This window comes from Cetorhinus maximus, chromosome 8 (assembly GCF_964194155.1).
Source record: "Cetorhinus maximus chromosome 8, sCetMax3.hap1.1, whole genome shotgun sequence".
Taxonomy (NCBI): domain Eukaryota; kingdom Metazoa; phylum Chordata; class Chondrichthyes; order Lamniformes; family Cetorhinidae; genus Cetorhinus; species Cetorhinus maximus.
In genome coordinates, this window is record NC_135886.1 from 9217134 (window position 1) to 9231877 (window position 14744).

Sequence of the window (14744 nt, forward strand, 5' to 3'; positions counted from 1 at the left end):
GGGTCATGAGGACTCGAAACGTCAACTCTTTTCTTCTCCGCCGATGCTGCCAGACCTGCTGAGTTTTTCCAGGTAATTCTGTTTTTGTTTTGGATTTCCAGCATCCACAGTAGTTTTTTGTTTTTGTGTCTTAGAAACCCGTCTGGTTCACAAATGCCCTTCAGGGAAGGAAATCTGCCGACCTAACTGGTTTTGCCGACTTGTGACTCCAGACCCACAGCAATGTGGTTGACTCTCAACTGCCCCCTGAAATGGCCTAGCAGGCCACTCAGTTGCATCAAACTGCTATGAAGTCTAAAAGAAATGAAACTGACAGACCACCCAGCATTGGCCGAGGCACCAGAAACAACAACAGTGCACCCAGCCCTGTTGATCCTGCAATGTCCTCCTTATTAACATCTTGGGGCTAGTGCTAAAATTGGAAGAGCTGTCCCATAGACTAGTCAAGCAGCAGCCTGACAGTTACACTCATGGAATCATACCTTAATGTTGTCTGTATGGACTAGCCATATAAATACTGCAACTACAAGAGCAAATCAGAGGCTAGGAATCCTGCAGTGAGCAACTTACCACCTGACTCCCCAAAGCCTGTCTACCATCTACAAGACCCAAATCAGGAGCGTGATAGAATACTCTCCACTTGCCTGGATGAGTGCAGCTCCCAATAACACGAAGTTCAAAACCATGCAGGACAAAGCAGTCTGCTTGATTGGCACCCTGTCCACAAACATTCACTCCCTCCACCATCAACGCACAGTGGCAGCAGTGTGTGCCATCTACAAGTGGCAGCAGACGCATGGGGACACTGCTATGACTACAGCTGGTGTTAATTGGGAAAGTGGGGAGGCAGTGGCAGCGGTATGGTCACTGAACGAGTATTTCAAAGATAAAAGCAAAAAACTGCAGATGCTGGAAATCCGAAACAAAAATAAAAATACTCGGAAAAACTCAGCAGGTCTGACAACATCTTCGGAGAGGAACACAGTTAATGCTTTGAGTCCGAATGACTCTTCAACAGAACTTGTGTTGAAGAGTCATACGGACTCAAAACGTTAACTGTGTTCCTCTCCACAGATGCTGTCAGACCTGCTGAGTTTTTCCGAGTATTTCAAAGACCCAGGTTAATGCTCTGGGGATCAGGGTTTGAATCCCACCACGGCAGATGGTGAAATTTGAATTCACTAAAAAATCTGGAATTAAAAGTCTGATGACCACGAAACCATTGCCGATTGTCATAAAAACCCATCTGGGTCACAATGTCCTTTAGGGAAGGAAATCTGCTGTCCTTATCTGGTCTGGCTTCAGAACCACAGCAATGTGGTTGACTCTTAAATGCCCTCTGAACAAGGACAATTAGGGATGGGCAAAAAACACTGGCCAAGCCAGCGACACCCACATCCATGGAAAGAATAGTAAAAAAATTGCTGCGCAAACCAAATCCTGGAGGGAAACTTGGCTTACAGGCCACAACCTTTTTTTGTATTCTAATAACAAGGAGGCATAGTACCAATCTCAGCAGTAAGGGATCCAGTAACACTTGTGGGATTTTTAAAATCAAGTTTTATTAAGAAATTAAAAAAACACTTAAGTACAGAAGATTGCAGTTACACAATTAGGGTTAGTCTTAAAAAACATTCCCCCAAAACAGTATTTTGCTTTTCTCTTAGTGTTTAATTGACTACCACTTCTCTTCCAGGAATGCCCACCTTGAAGAAGTACTGCTCTTCTCTCCGACAGGCCTTCACCTATCACTGGCCCTCTACCCAGCTCTACCTGTCCCACCCCGCTCAAACAGCTTATATTTCACCTCATTTCTACTTCTCTTTAGTTCTGAGGAAGAGTCATACGGTCTCGAAACATTAACTGTCTTCCTCTCCGCAGATGCTGTCAGGCCTGCTGAGTTTTTCTAGCTATTTTTGTTTTTGTTTCAGATTTCCAGCATCCGCAGTATTTTGCTTTTCCCCCAAAACTCTACTTGGTCAAATCCACAAATAAACACTTTGCAGGCAACACTCCCTTATAGATATTTAAATCTGGGATCCAGTAATTTCACAAAAGACCGGCTGCTGTAGCTTCAACAAAGGGATACCACATGGCCTGCACTCTCTCCCACTTTGCAATTCAGAATAAAGCTGCTCACTGCAGCCCAAAACTGAACAGCTCCAGCCATTCCCAGCTCAGCATTATCCGGCTCCATAGCTTAAAAAAAACACTATCCACAGTAACTCTAATATACCCTTTTCCCCTTTCATCTCAATCCCATTGTGTTCTCACCCCTTGGAAACTCAAACCCTTCCAAATATAAGCTCTTTCACGTTTCCATCTTGTCTTTGCTTTTGGGTCAATAAAAATATAACATCCCCACCACTATTTACCTGTCTAACTCCTGCAAGTGCAAACATTTTCCTTAACACCTCCGATCCTCCTTCGAAATTTGAACCACCTCTCAACTTATCTAAAAATGCAAACGTTAGATCGAATCTATTTACTTGTACCTCAGATTTAACACCTTTATCCTTTTCATGTTTCCAAGCACCCAGGCAGCCTGACTCCTACTAACCTCTGCCCAGCTTAATTAAATTTCACACACAGACACCCAACCTTCTTTGTAGAGTAACACAATATTCCCCAAAATATTAAAATTAAAACATCCATTCTCACAACACCACCACCTGGAAGTTCCCCTGCAAGCCGCTCACCATCCTGACTTGGAAGTATATCACCGTACCTTCTCTGTCGCTGGGTCAAAATCCTGCAACAGCTTCCCTAACAGCCCTATGGGCGTACCTACACGACGGACTGCAGCAATTCAAGGTGGCAGCTCACCGCCACCTGTTCAAGGGCAATGGGGACTGGAAATAACTGCTGGCCCAGCCAGCAACAGCCACACCACATGAACGAAAATGAAAAAATGTCCCACACACCATCACTATTCTTGGGTATGCCCCATCTCACTGGCAGGGCAAAGCCACCAGAGGGGGTGGCACAGTGGGTATATAGTCAGGGAGGAGCTGCCCTGGGAATCCTCAGCATGGAGTCTGGACCCCATGAAGTCTCGTGGAATCCAGTCAAACACAGGCAGGGAAACTTCCTGCTGATTGCCACCTACCGCAGCCCCCTCAGCTGATGAATCCATACTCCTCCATGATGAACAGCAATTGGAAAAAGCACTGAGGATGGCAAGGGCAAGGGTGGCAAGGTGGGTGATTTCAATGTCCATCACCCAGAGTGGCAGGGGGCTCAGTATCACCACAACTGACCGAGCTGGCAGTCCAAAAGGACATAGCTGGTCAGCTGCAGGAGGTAGTCAGGGAACCAAGAGGGAAAAACTTACTTGATCTTAACCTCACTCATCTGCCTGTAAAAGATGCATCTGTCCAAGACAGTATCGGTAGGCGTGACCACCACAATGTCCTTGTTGTGTCGCACTGCCACCATGCTAAATGAGATAGATTTCAAACAAATCTAGCAACTCAAAACTGGCCAACCATGAAGCACTGTAGGCCATCAGCAGCAGAATTGTATACAATCATCAGTAACCTCAAGGCCTGGCATATACCCTACTCTACCATTACCATCAAGGTGGGGAACCAACCCTGGTTCAAAGAAGAGTGTAGGAAGGCATGCCAGAAGCAACATCAGGCACACCTAAAAATGAAGCTACAACACAGGCAACCTGCACACCTTACAGCGGAAGCAGCATGCGATAGACAGAGCTAAACTATCCCAAGACCAGTGGATCAGATCAAAGCTGGGAGTTCTGCCACATCCAGTCGTGAACGGAGGGGGACAATTAAATACCCAACAGGAGGAGAAGGCTCCACAAATATCCACAACCTCAATGATGGGGGAGCCCAGCACATCAGTGCAAAAGACAAGGCTGAAGCATTTGTAACCATCTTCAGCCAGAAGTGCCGAGTAGATGGTCCATCTCAGCCTCCTCCCAAGCTCCCAGCATTACCGATGCCAATCTTCAGCCAATTTGATTCACTCCACAAAAGAAACAGCTGGAGACACTGGATGCTACAAAAGTTATGGGCCCTGACAATATTCCAGCAATGGAATCAAAGACATGTGTCTCAGAACTTGCCATGCGCCTAGCCAAGCTATTCCAGTACAGCTTCAACACTGGCATCGACCTGGCTATGTGGAAAATTGCCCAGATATGTCCTGTCCACAAAAAGCAGGACAAATCCAACCTGGCCAATTGCCACCCCACCGGTTTACTGCCAATCAGCAGTAAAGTGATGCAAGGGGGCATCGACCGTGCTGTCAAACGACACTTGCTCAGCAATAACCTGCTCATTCATGCTCAGTTTGGGTTCCGCCAGGGGCACTCGGCTCCTGACCTCATTACAGCCTTAGTCAGTGACAGCAGTGTGTACCATCTACAAGATGCACTGCAGTATCTAAGCTCCTTCGACTACACCTTCCAAGCCCACAACCTCTAACACCTAGAAAGACAAGGGCAGCAGATACTTGAGAACACCACCATCTGCAAGTTCCCCTCCAAGCCATACACCATCCTGACTTGGAAATAGAAACATAGAAACTAGGAGCAGTAGTAGGCCATTCGAGCCTGCTCCACTATTCATTATGATCATGGCTGATCATCCAACTCAATAGCCTGCTCCCGCTTTCTCCCCATATCCTTTGATCTCTTTCGCCCCAAGAGCTATATCTAACTTCTTCTTGAAAACATACAATGTTTTGGTCTCAACTACTTTCTGTGGTAGCGAATTCCACAGCTCACCACTCTCTGGGTGAAGAAATTTCTCCTCATCTCAGCCCTAAATGGCTACCCCGTATCCTCAGACCCCTGGTTCTGGACTCGCCCACCATCGGGAACATCCTTCCTGCATCTATCCTGTCTAGTCTTGTTAGAATTTTATAGGTTTCTATGAGATCCCCCCTCATTCTTCAGAACTCCAGCGAATATAATCCTAACAGACTCAATCTCTCCTCATATGTCAGTCCCGCCATCCCAGGAATCAGTCTGGTAAACCTTCGCTGCACTCACTCCATAGCAAGAACATTCTTCCTCAGATAAGGAGGCCAGAACTGCACACAATATTCCAGGTGTGGTCTCACCAAGGGCCTGCATAATTGCAGCAAGACACCCCTGCTCCTGTACTCGAATCCTCTCGCTATGAAGGCCAACAAACCATTTGCCTTCTTTACCGCCTGCTGCACCTGCATGCTTACCTTCAGCAACTGGTGTACGAGGACACCCAGGTCTCGTTGCACATTCCCCTCTCTCTCAATTTATAGCCAGATAATAAACTGCCTTCCTGTTTTTGCCACCAAAATGGATAACCTCACATTTATCCAAATCACACTGAAGCATCTCTGCATCCTCCTCACAGCTCACCATCCTACCCAGCTTTGTGTCACCTGCAAATTTGGAGATATTACATTTAATTCCCTCATCTAAATCATTAATATACAGTGAATAACCGGGGTCCCAGCACCGATCCCTGCGGTACAGCACTAGTCACTGCCTGCCATTCGGAAAAAGACCCGTTTATTCCTACTCTTTGTTTCCTGTCTGCCAACCAGTTTTCTATCCATCTCAATACACTACCCCCAATCCCATACGCTTTCATTTTACATGCCAATCTCTTATGTGGGACTTTGTCGAAAGCCTTCTGAAAGTCCAAGTAAACCACATCCACTGGCTCCCCCTCATCAATTCTACTAGTTACATCCTTGAAAAATTCTAGTAGATTTGTCAAGCCTGATTTCCCTTTCATAAATCCATGCTGACTCTGTCCGATTCTGCCACTCTTTTCCAAATGCTCAGCTATTAAATCTTTTATAATGGACTCTAGAATTTTCCCCACTACCGACGTCAGGCTGACTGGTCTATAATTCCCTGTTTTCTCTCTACCTCCCTTTTTAAATAGTGGGGTTACATTAGCTACCCTCCGATCTGTAGGAACTGTTCCAGAGTCTATAGAATCTCGGAAGATGACCGCCAATGCATCCACTATTTCTAGGGCCACTTCCTGAAGTACTCTGGGATGTAGATTATCAGGCCCTCGGGATTTATCGGCCTTCAATCCCATCAATTTCTCCAACACCATTTCCCTACTAATACTGATTTCTTTCAGTTCCTCCCTCTCACTAAACCCTGTGTTCCCCAACATTTCTGGTATGTTATTAGTGTCCTCCTTTGTGAAGACAGAACCAAAGTATGTATTTAGTTGGTCAGCCATTTCTTTGTTCCCCATTATAAATTCCCCTGTTTCTGGCTAAGTCTTCACCAAGCTTTTTCTCTTCACATACCTATAAAAACTGACTAAAAGTTTCTATGTTCCCCGCAAGCTTACTCTCGTACTCTATTTTCCCCTTCTTAATCAATCCCTTGGTCCTCCTTTGCTGAATTCTAAACTGCTGCCAATCCTCAGGTCTGTTGTTTTTTTCTGGCCAATTTGTATGCCTCTTCCTTAGACCTAATACTGTCTCTAATTTCCCTTGTAAGCCATGGTTTGGCCACCTTTCCTATTTTACTTTTGCGCCAGACAGGAATAAACAATTGTTGCAGTTCACCCATGCGCTCTTTGAACGTTTGCCATTGGCTATCCACCGTCATCCCTTGAAGTAACGTTTCCCTATCCATCATAGCCAACTCGCGCCTCATACCATCGTAGTTTCTCTTATTAAGATTCAGGACCCTAGTCTCAGAGTCAACTAGGTCACTCTCCATCTTGAAGAAGAATATATCACCATTCCTTCATTGTCACTGGGCCTAAATCCTGGAACTCCCTAATTGCATTGTGGATGTACTTACACCACAGGGGCTGCAGTGGTTCAAGGCTGCGGCTCACCACCACCACCTTTTCAGGGGCAATTAGGGATGGGCAATGAATGCTGGTTTAGCCAGCAACAATCACACCCCTTGAACAAATAAAAATAAGTAACAATAGGATTTGAGCGCTCAAAGTTAGACCTCTGAAATTTATATTTCATCCCTGGAAAAACATCCAGCTGTACAATTAAATTTCAAAACTTGGGATTAAGTGCATTTAGCAGAATAATGCAAAGCACTGATGGCTATAGATCTGTCCTCAGGAATGGCATAGGAACAGGTAGTTGACATTGAGCCCCAAGCCTGTTCCACCATTCAAATATAATCATGGCTGATCTGCATATTAACTCCATCCACCTGCCTTGGCTCCATATCAGAGAGTGCAAACTGAAGGGATGAACTAAGAGACTAACACAATGTAAATCAGCTTAACTATGACTTACGCTTTTTCCTAAGCTTAGAGTTCTGACAAAGATTCTTCACCCAAATTGTTAATTAATTGGTCCCTCATGCTGTTGCACAATGATATCCATGTTAAATGATACTCTTTCCTCTGGCTGGAGAGTCTAGAATTAAGGGACACCATCTCACAATAAGGGACTGGCCATTTTGGACTCAGATGGAGAAAGAAAATTTCAGCACTCAGGGGGATGTGAATTCTCTACCTCAAACGGCTTCGGATATTCAATTGCTCAAGCGTATTCAAAGCAGAGGTTGATTTTTGGACAGTTCATGAAGTATGGTTGCTAGCTTTTGGACAGGCTCTTCACATCATTCCAAATCTGTTGAGGAACAACGCTACAACAGTTTATACTCCTGGGCAAAGACAGAACTCTGACGGTAACTGTTCGACACTCAAGCTGTTATCTGCCATGTGCACCTTGCAAGAGTAGCTTTTTGTGATTGACTGCAGAATCACATGGTAGCAGCTTATACAATTCTTCTGTACGATTGCAATGTAATCCCTTTAGAAGATTGCTTGTGAAGCAGGACAGGGTCTTGTTCAGTGATCTCACCAGCCCCTGACTTTGCAATCAATCAATGTCATGCTGGTTCACTGTTTTTCATCTTTTAAAACTCCCATTAATATGTACAATATGCAAGATGGTCACACTGATTTAAATGCCCATGAAGCATGTTTTGCGCAGGCCAATGTCAACTTCATCTGAACCCTTGCATTAAATCATACCTCGTGAAGAATCAAAGTTTTGTAAGTTCAAATTATGAAAGATTATTTAAATTTTTATATCTACAGTATTTTAGTGGTTGGCTTGATTATCATTCACTAGCAGCAGCCCATCTGTATCCTCTTGTGCTGGAGCTCTGTCACACCTGGGAGAGTCACCTCTATTTGGGTGGACTTCTTAAAGTTCATCAAGGTAGAAGAAATAGTTGATACTGCAAACCAGGGAAAGAGGGCATAACTGGTTCTTATGTGGAATCGACATATACTTTTTTGCTGCTTAAAAATACAGGGGTTTAATAAGAATGAGGGTTTGTAAAACTTCTCACGACATAAGGGCTCCAATGTAATTCTCGAGCTGATGGCCAGATGGTGTTAGTGTTAATTTGAAACAAGGGCTGTGAGGTTAATGTCTTCAATCTGCTGGGTTTGATCTTTCAGGGGTGAAGTGGGAATTGTGTCTCAAGGCAGACAGTACCGAGCTCACATTACAAACAGCCTTTAGAGTTAATTTCATTCTATTGACGTCGCTTGTGGTTTGGGGTGCCCCAAAACAGCAAGGTAATGGTCTGTGTTCTTTGTCTGCTCAAGGAGATGAAGCATTGTCGTCATCATACACTTGGTCAGCTCTCATAGGGTGCAAGTGTTTCAAGTAGGGACAAGAAGAATTTGCATTTTATAGTGCCTTTCACAGCCCAAGGATGTCCCAAAAGAATGAAGCACTTTTGAAATGTAGTCATTGTTTCCATGTAGGAAACACAGCACCTTTGTGCAAAGAAAGCTCCCAGAAGCAGTATGAGATCATGACTAGATACGTTTCCTTCATTACAACTGCAACTATAATTCCAAAATACTTCATTGATTGTGAAGCGCTTATGGGATGTTGAGAGGTTGTGAAATAGATCAATGAAATGCACTGCTCTCTTCAGCTAATTTTCTTTTTTTTTTAAATTGAAATATAAATGTTGGTCAGTGCACCAGATAGAACTCCCCTAGCAGCAGACAAAATGACATGTGGACCACATGTGCAACCCTCTTGCCCATTGCTCACACCAGTGATCAGAGCTGCCTGTGCAAGGCCATTGATCCTATTGCGAACTGCAAGCAATGCAAGAGTGAGTGGTCAAGAAGCACAGGGCCAGCCTGACATGCCCGTGGCCTTTGCTGCATAACACACGAGACCCGTGGTAAACACAAGGTTCAGGGCTGACGCATTCCCCGAGATGCTGGCACTCAGGCTACTGTCTGAGCAACACAGTTTGCAGTTGCTGAACGAAGGAATGAATGGAGGTGAAATCTCTCTGGGGGAGTGGAGGAAAAACCTTTATCACTCTCCAAATTGTTGACAATCATTCCTGTGCCCTGTATTTCATCAAATGAAGTTGGCTGCGTTTACAAACACAAAATAGTCACTACACTCCTAAATTAGTTCATTTCAAACCCATGACCTCTACCACCAAGAAGGACAAGGACAGTAGATGCGCGGGAACAGCACCGCCTGCAAGTTCCCCTCCAAACCACACACCATCCCGACTTGGGAAATATATCGCCGTTTCTTCACTATTACTGGGTCAAAAATCGAAGGACTCCCTTTCTAACAGAACTGCGGGTGTGCTTAGAGCACATGGGACTGCAGTGGTTCAATAACTCGAGAGCAATTAGGGATGGGCAATAAATGCTGGCCCAGCCAGCGAAGCCCATATCCCATGAAAGAGTAAAGAAAAAGTGTGAAGCCCTTTGAAACATGAACAATTTAATGAGCTGCTGTCCAAATGCAGAGTTAGCACACTGCTGAGCAAACACTGCAGTGTTGGAAATGCTAACCTTCAACATGCTGTCTATTCTAGTGCTTCAGCAGGACATTAAAGACCCGAACAGCATTATTTGCCCAGCAGACATCCACCAGGTCAATGTTCCTTCTCACCAATAGGTTGGAAGAGAGTCAATTGGTCATGTTTCATCCTCTGGTACAGACAGGTTGACACTTTTCTCTCTGTAATAAATATTCATTGCATTTCAAAGTGATTCAGTGTATGAAATGCTTTCAAATATTTCAACAACACTTAGTATAAATAAAGCATTATACTCCTGTTGTCTATCACTCTATCCTTTAAGGCCCTCCTTTAAACCGAGCTCTGACTAAGCTTTGGACCATCTGCTCTCATATCACCATGTGTGGCTCAGTGTCACATGTGAAGTATCTGGGGATGTTTTGTGACATTAAAGGTACTATATAAATACAAGTTGTTAATTCTTGCACTGTGGTTAATTTTAGAGCTCCTGCCGTGATACGTTTAACCACAAGGTGTCACTCTTGACCATTCACCTGTCAGTAAAAGCTCCAGGCACAAGCATTAAGATTTGCACATCTGGCATCAGAGCAAACAACAGTAGAGCACAAAATACCACAAGTCTGGTGCAAGGTCTTCAGCACCCTTGTGCCTACCAATAAATCAATTATAATTATTTGGAAGTCTTGGCATTGCCATATTGGGAAAAATGACAGCAAGGAAATAATAAAAGGCTCGTTAGCCCATTCTAATGATGGTCAAAAGAAGAATGTTTGCTTGGACACCCGGTTCTAAATCTCCCGAGCCTTCTCTGTTCCAATGGAAACAGCCACAGATTACCAAGACTCTTCTTATCTGGCGCCGACATGATAGGCTGAATGCCTTCTTTGTGCTGTAGCTTTTCTATGGTTTTTAACCACATACTTTTGCAAGCCTCTTCTTATCTGGCGCCGACATGATAGGCTGAATGCCTTCTTTGTGCTGTAGCTTTTCTATGGTTTTTAACCACATACTTTTGCAAGCTATGTGGATTCACTAATCTGTCACAATAACTATATAAGTCTCAATTTCATTAGCACTGATGTCATTTCTATTTGTCATATTTGGCCCCCTTCAGTCAATTAATGCAAACTGAGGCAGTAGTGCTCTGCAGCCCCATAGACTTACAAGGTAGAACCATATTGCTCTGCAACCCTTGCAGCTGCAGACTGCAAGAACGTGTGGGCAAATCTGCGCTAGATTTTCACACCTTTGAACACAAATTGCATATGTTCCAGGCTTGCAAATGAAAGCTAGTACCATGCACAGAACGCATTAGCCTGTGGGTTCAAACCCCAGTCTGGAGGCCCGAATTTGAGTGATGTACTGAGGGAGTGCTGCACTGTCAAAGGTGCTGTCTTTCAGGAGAAACGTTAAATGGAGGGCCCATCTACCCCCCTCAGGCAGATGTAAAAGATTCCATCATACCATTCGAAAATAAAGGAAGTTTATCCTGGTGTCCTGGTTAATACTATACCTCAACCAACATCACAAACACACCTTCTGGTAATTTACTTCATTGAGATTAGTGGGAGCCTGTTGTGCTCAAATAGACTGTGGAATTTTCTACATTACAACAGTGACTATACTTCACAAGTACTACATTGGTTGTAAAGTGCTTTGTGATGCCCTGAAATGTTGAAAGTAATTCTTTTGTCTCTCAAGCAGGTGGAGATGGGGGATTTTAATTCGATTATTTCACAATATTTTACAAAACATGTTCAGCTTAAATAGGAACCTGTAGCGACAAAAAAATGAGCAGAATAGATAATCAGCAAGAGCTGAGCATTGCTCTGCAACAGTCAGGCATCCTAATGATTGCTGTCTGTGAAATGATCTTCTTATTTAACCAGTTACCTCTTCTTCCTTCATTCCTTCTCCCCTTAAACAGATTATTCCCAGCCCTGTTCCCAGTATAGAGGGAGCTGGTGGTATAGTGGTAATGCCACTGGACTGGCAATCCAATGAGCCAAGTTCATGCTCTGGGAACATGGGTTCAAATTCCACCGTGGCAGTTAGTGGAGTTTAAAATTTAATGGTGTCCATGACAACTATCATTGATTATTGGAGGGGAGACAGTGGCATAGTGATGACGTCACTGGACTTGTATTCCAGAGGCCGAGACTTCAAGAGTCTGGGAAGAGCGTCCTGCAGTGAGCATCACTGTGAAGCAGTCACTTCAAAGAGTGACGTCAGCACAAGGGTGAGGGGTGATTGGTGAGTAGTGGGTAAGTGTTTTTCTCCAGTTTAAAATAGATTAAGCTAAGGAAAGGTAATAGTTCTAGTTTTTATTTAAAGTACATAAATAATTTAATGCTTTTTTTTTTACTGTATTCAACTTTAAGGGTTTTTTTTTCCAATTTGAGGCATGGCAGGGCAGCTCAGCCCCGTGTTATGTACCGCCTGCAATATGTGGGAAGTCCAAGATGCTCATTGTGCTCTGACCGACCCCATGTGCAGGAAATGCCACCAGCTGCAGCTCCTTGAGCTCCGTGTTTCGGAGCTTGAGTGGCAATTGGAGGCACTGAGGTGCATCCGCGAAGCTGAGAGTTTCACGGATAGCACATTTTTAGATGTGGTCACGCCGCAGCTTACGGAAGTGCAGAGAGAGAGAGGGAATGGGTGACCGTTAGTCAGAAAGGTGTCAAGTAGGTAGTTAGGAAATCCCCAGGGTACATCTCACTCGAGAACCATTTTTCTGTGTTGGAAAACGGTGAGAGTGACGGTTCCTCTGGGGGAGTGCAGCCACGCTCATGGCACTGAGTGTGGCTCAGCTTCAGGGGGGTGGGGGGGGGGGGGGGGGGGGGGGGGTAAAGAGGGGAAGAGCAATAGTGGTAGGAGACTCAATAGCAAGGGAGGCAGACAGGCGTTTCTGCAGCTATAGACATGACTCCAGGATGGTATGTTGCCTCCCTGGTGCCAGGGTCAAGGGTGTCACTGAACGACTTCAGGGCATTCTAAAGGGGAGGGCAAACAGACAGAGATCGTGGTACATATTGGTACCAACAACATAGGTAGAAGGAGGGATGAGGTCCTGCAAGCAGAATTTAGGGAGCTAGGAAGCAGATTTAAAAACAGGACCTCAAAAGGTGGTAATCTCTGGATTACTTCTGGTGGCACGCGCTAGTGAGGATAGAAATAGCAGGTTATTCCAGATGAATGCGTGGCTGGATAGATGGTGCAGGAGAGAGGGCTTTAGATTTCTGGAACATTGGGACCATTTCTGGGGGTGGTGGGATCTGTACAAGGTGGACAGGTTTCACCTGAACCGGAATGGGACCAACATCCTTGCGGGGAGGTTTGCTAGTGCTGTTGGGGAGGGTTTAAACTAACTTGGCAGGGGGGTGGGATCCTGATAGGAAGTTCAGCAGGGGGAAATGCACAGCCAAAATTAGAAGAGAGCGCAAGTGAATCTGGAAGGCATTGACATTATAGGCCAGTTAAGGCACAAGGGAGTTTGACAAGGTTGGATGGTATTTATTTTAATGCAAGGAGTCTGAAAATAAGGCAGATGAGTTGAGGGCACAAATTAACACATGGAAGTATGACGTCATTGCTGTCACAGAGACATGGTTGAGAGGGGGGCAGGATTGGCAGCTCAATATTACAGGATATAGGGTCTTCAAGCGAGACAGGGGAGGTGGTAAAAGAGGAGGTATCGCAATATTGATCAAGGAATCAATTACAGCAGTAAGGAGGGATCACATATAGGCCCCCAAACAATCAGAGAGAAATAGAAGAGCAGATATGTAAGCAAGTTTCAGAGAAGTGTAAAAATAATAGGGTCGTAATAGTGGGGGATTTCAACTTCCCCAACATGAACTGGGTTAGTCACAGTGTGATAGGTTTAGAGGGAGCGGAATTCTTAAAATGCATCCACATGAGCTTTTTAAGCCAGTATGTATAAGGTCCTACAAGAGAGGGGTGGGTCCTGGACTTCATTCCCTAAAATTAAGGCGGGCAAGTGGTAGAGTTATCAGTAGGGGAGCATTTTGCAGATAGTGATCATAACTCCATTGCAGTCAAGGTTGATATGGAAAAGGGCAAGGATGGGCCAGAAATCAGAGTTCTAAATTGGGGGGGGGGGGGAAACGGATTTTAATAAGATCAGATATGATTTGGCCAGAGTGGACTGAGAGCAGCTACTTTTCGGTAAATCTGCGTCAGAGCAGTGGGACTCATTCAAGAAGGAAATAGGGAGAGTACAGAGCCAACATATTCCAGTAAAGAGAAAGGATGGGACCAACAAATCCAGGGAGCCCTGGATGTCGAGGGATATGCAGGATTGGATAAAGAGAAGGGAGGCTTATGGCAGATACTGAGGGTTCAAAACAGCAGAAGTTCGTGAGTGTGCGAGAGAGACTTGGAAAAGGAAATTAGGAGAGCAAAAAGCAGGCATGAAATAACATTGGCAGGTAAAATAAAGGAAAATCCAGGTTATTTTACAAGTACATTAAGAGTAAGAGGGTAACTAGGGAAAGAGTAGGGCCCATTAAGGGCCATAGTGGTAATTTGTGTGTGGAGCCAGAATATTTAGGTAGGGTTCTAAATGAATACTTTTTGTCGGTGTTCACAAATGAGAGGGACGACGTGGGTATGGAAATCAGGCAGAGGGGCTGTGAAATAATTAAAGAAATTAGCATAGAAAGGGAGGAGGTTCTAAGTGGTCTGGCAGGCTTAAAAGTAGATAAATCTCCAGGCCCGGATGAAATGTATCCCAGGCTGTTGAGTGAGGCAAGGAAGGAGATAGCAGGAGCGCTGGCAGTAATTTTCAATACCTCTCTGGAGGACTGGAGGACAGCCAATGTGGTACCGTTATTCAAGAAAGAGGAAGGGATAAACCAGGGAACTACAGGCCAGTCAGTCTAACCTCAGTGGTAGGGAAACTATTGGAAGCAATTCTGAGGGACAGAATTAATCT

At 44.7% G+C, this 14744-nt stretch overlaps 1 protein-coding gene across 2 annotated transcripts in view; it reads right to left on the reverse strand.

Annotated features, from left to right (window-relative positions):
- dstyk (dual serine/threonine and tyrosine protein kinase) overlaps positions 1-14744 on the reverse strand; it is a 130284-nt gene that overhangs the window by 53235 nt on the left and 62305 nt on the right. The gene's annotated exons all lie outside the window — the stretch shown is intronic.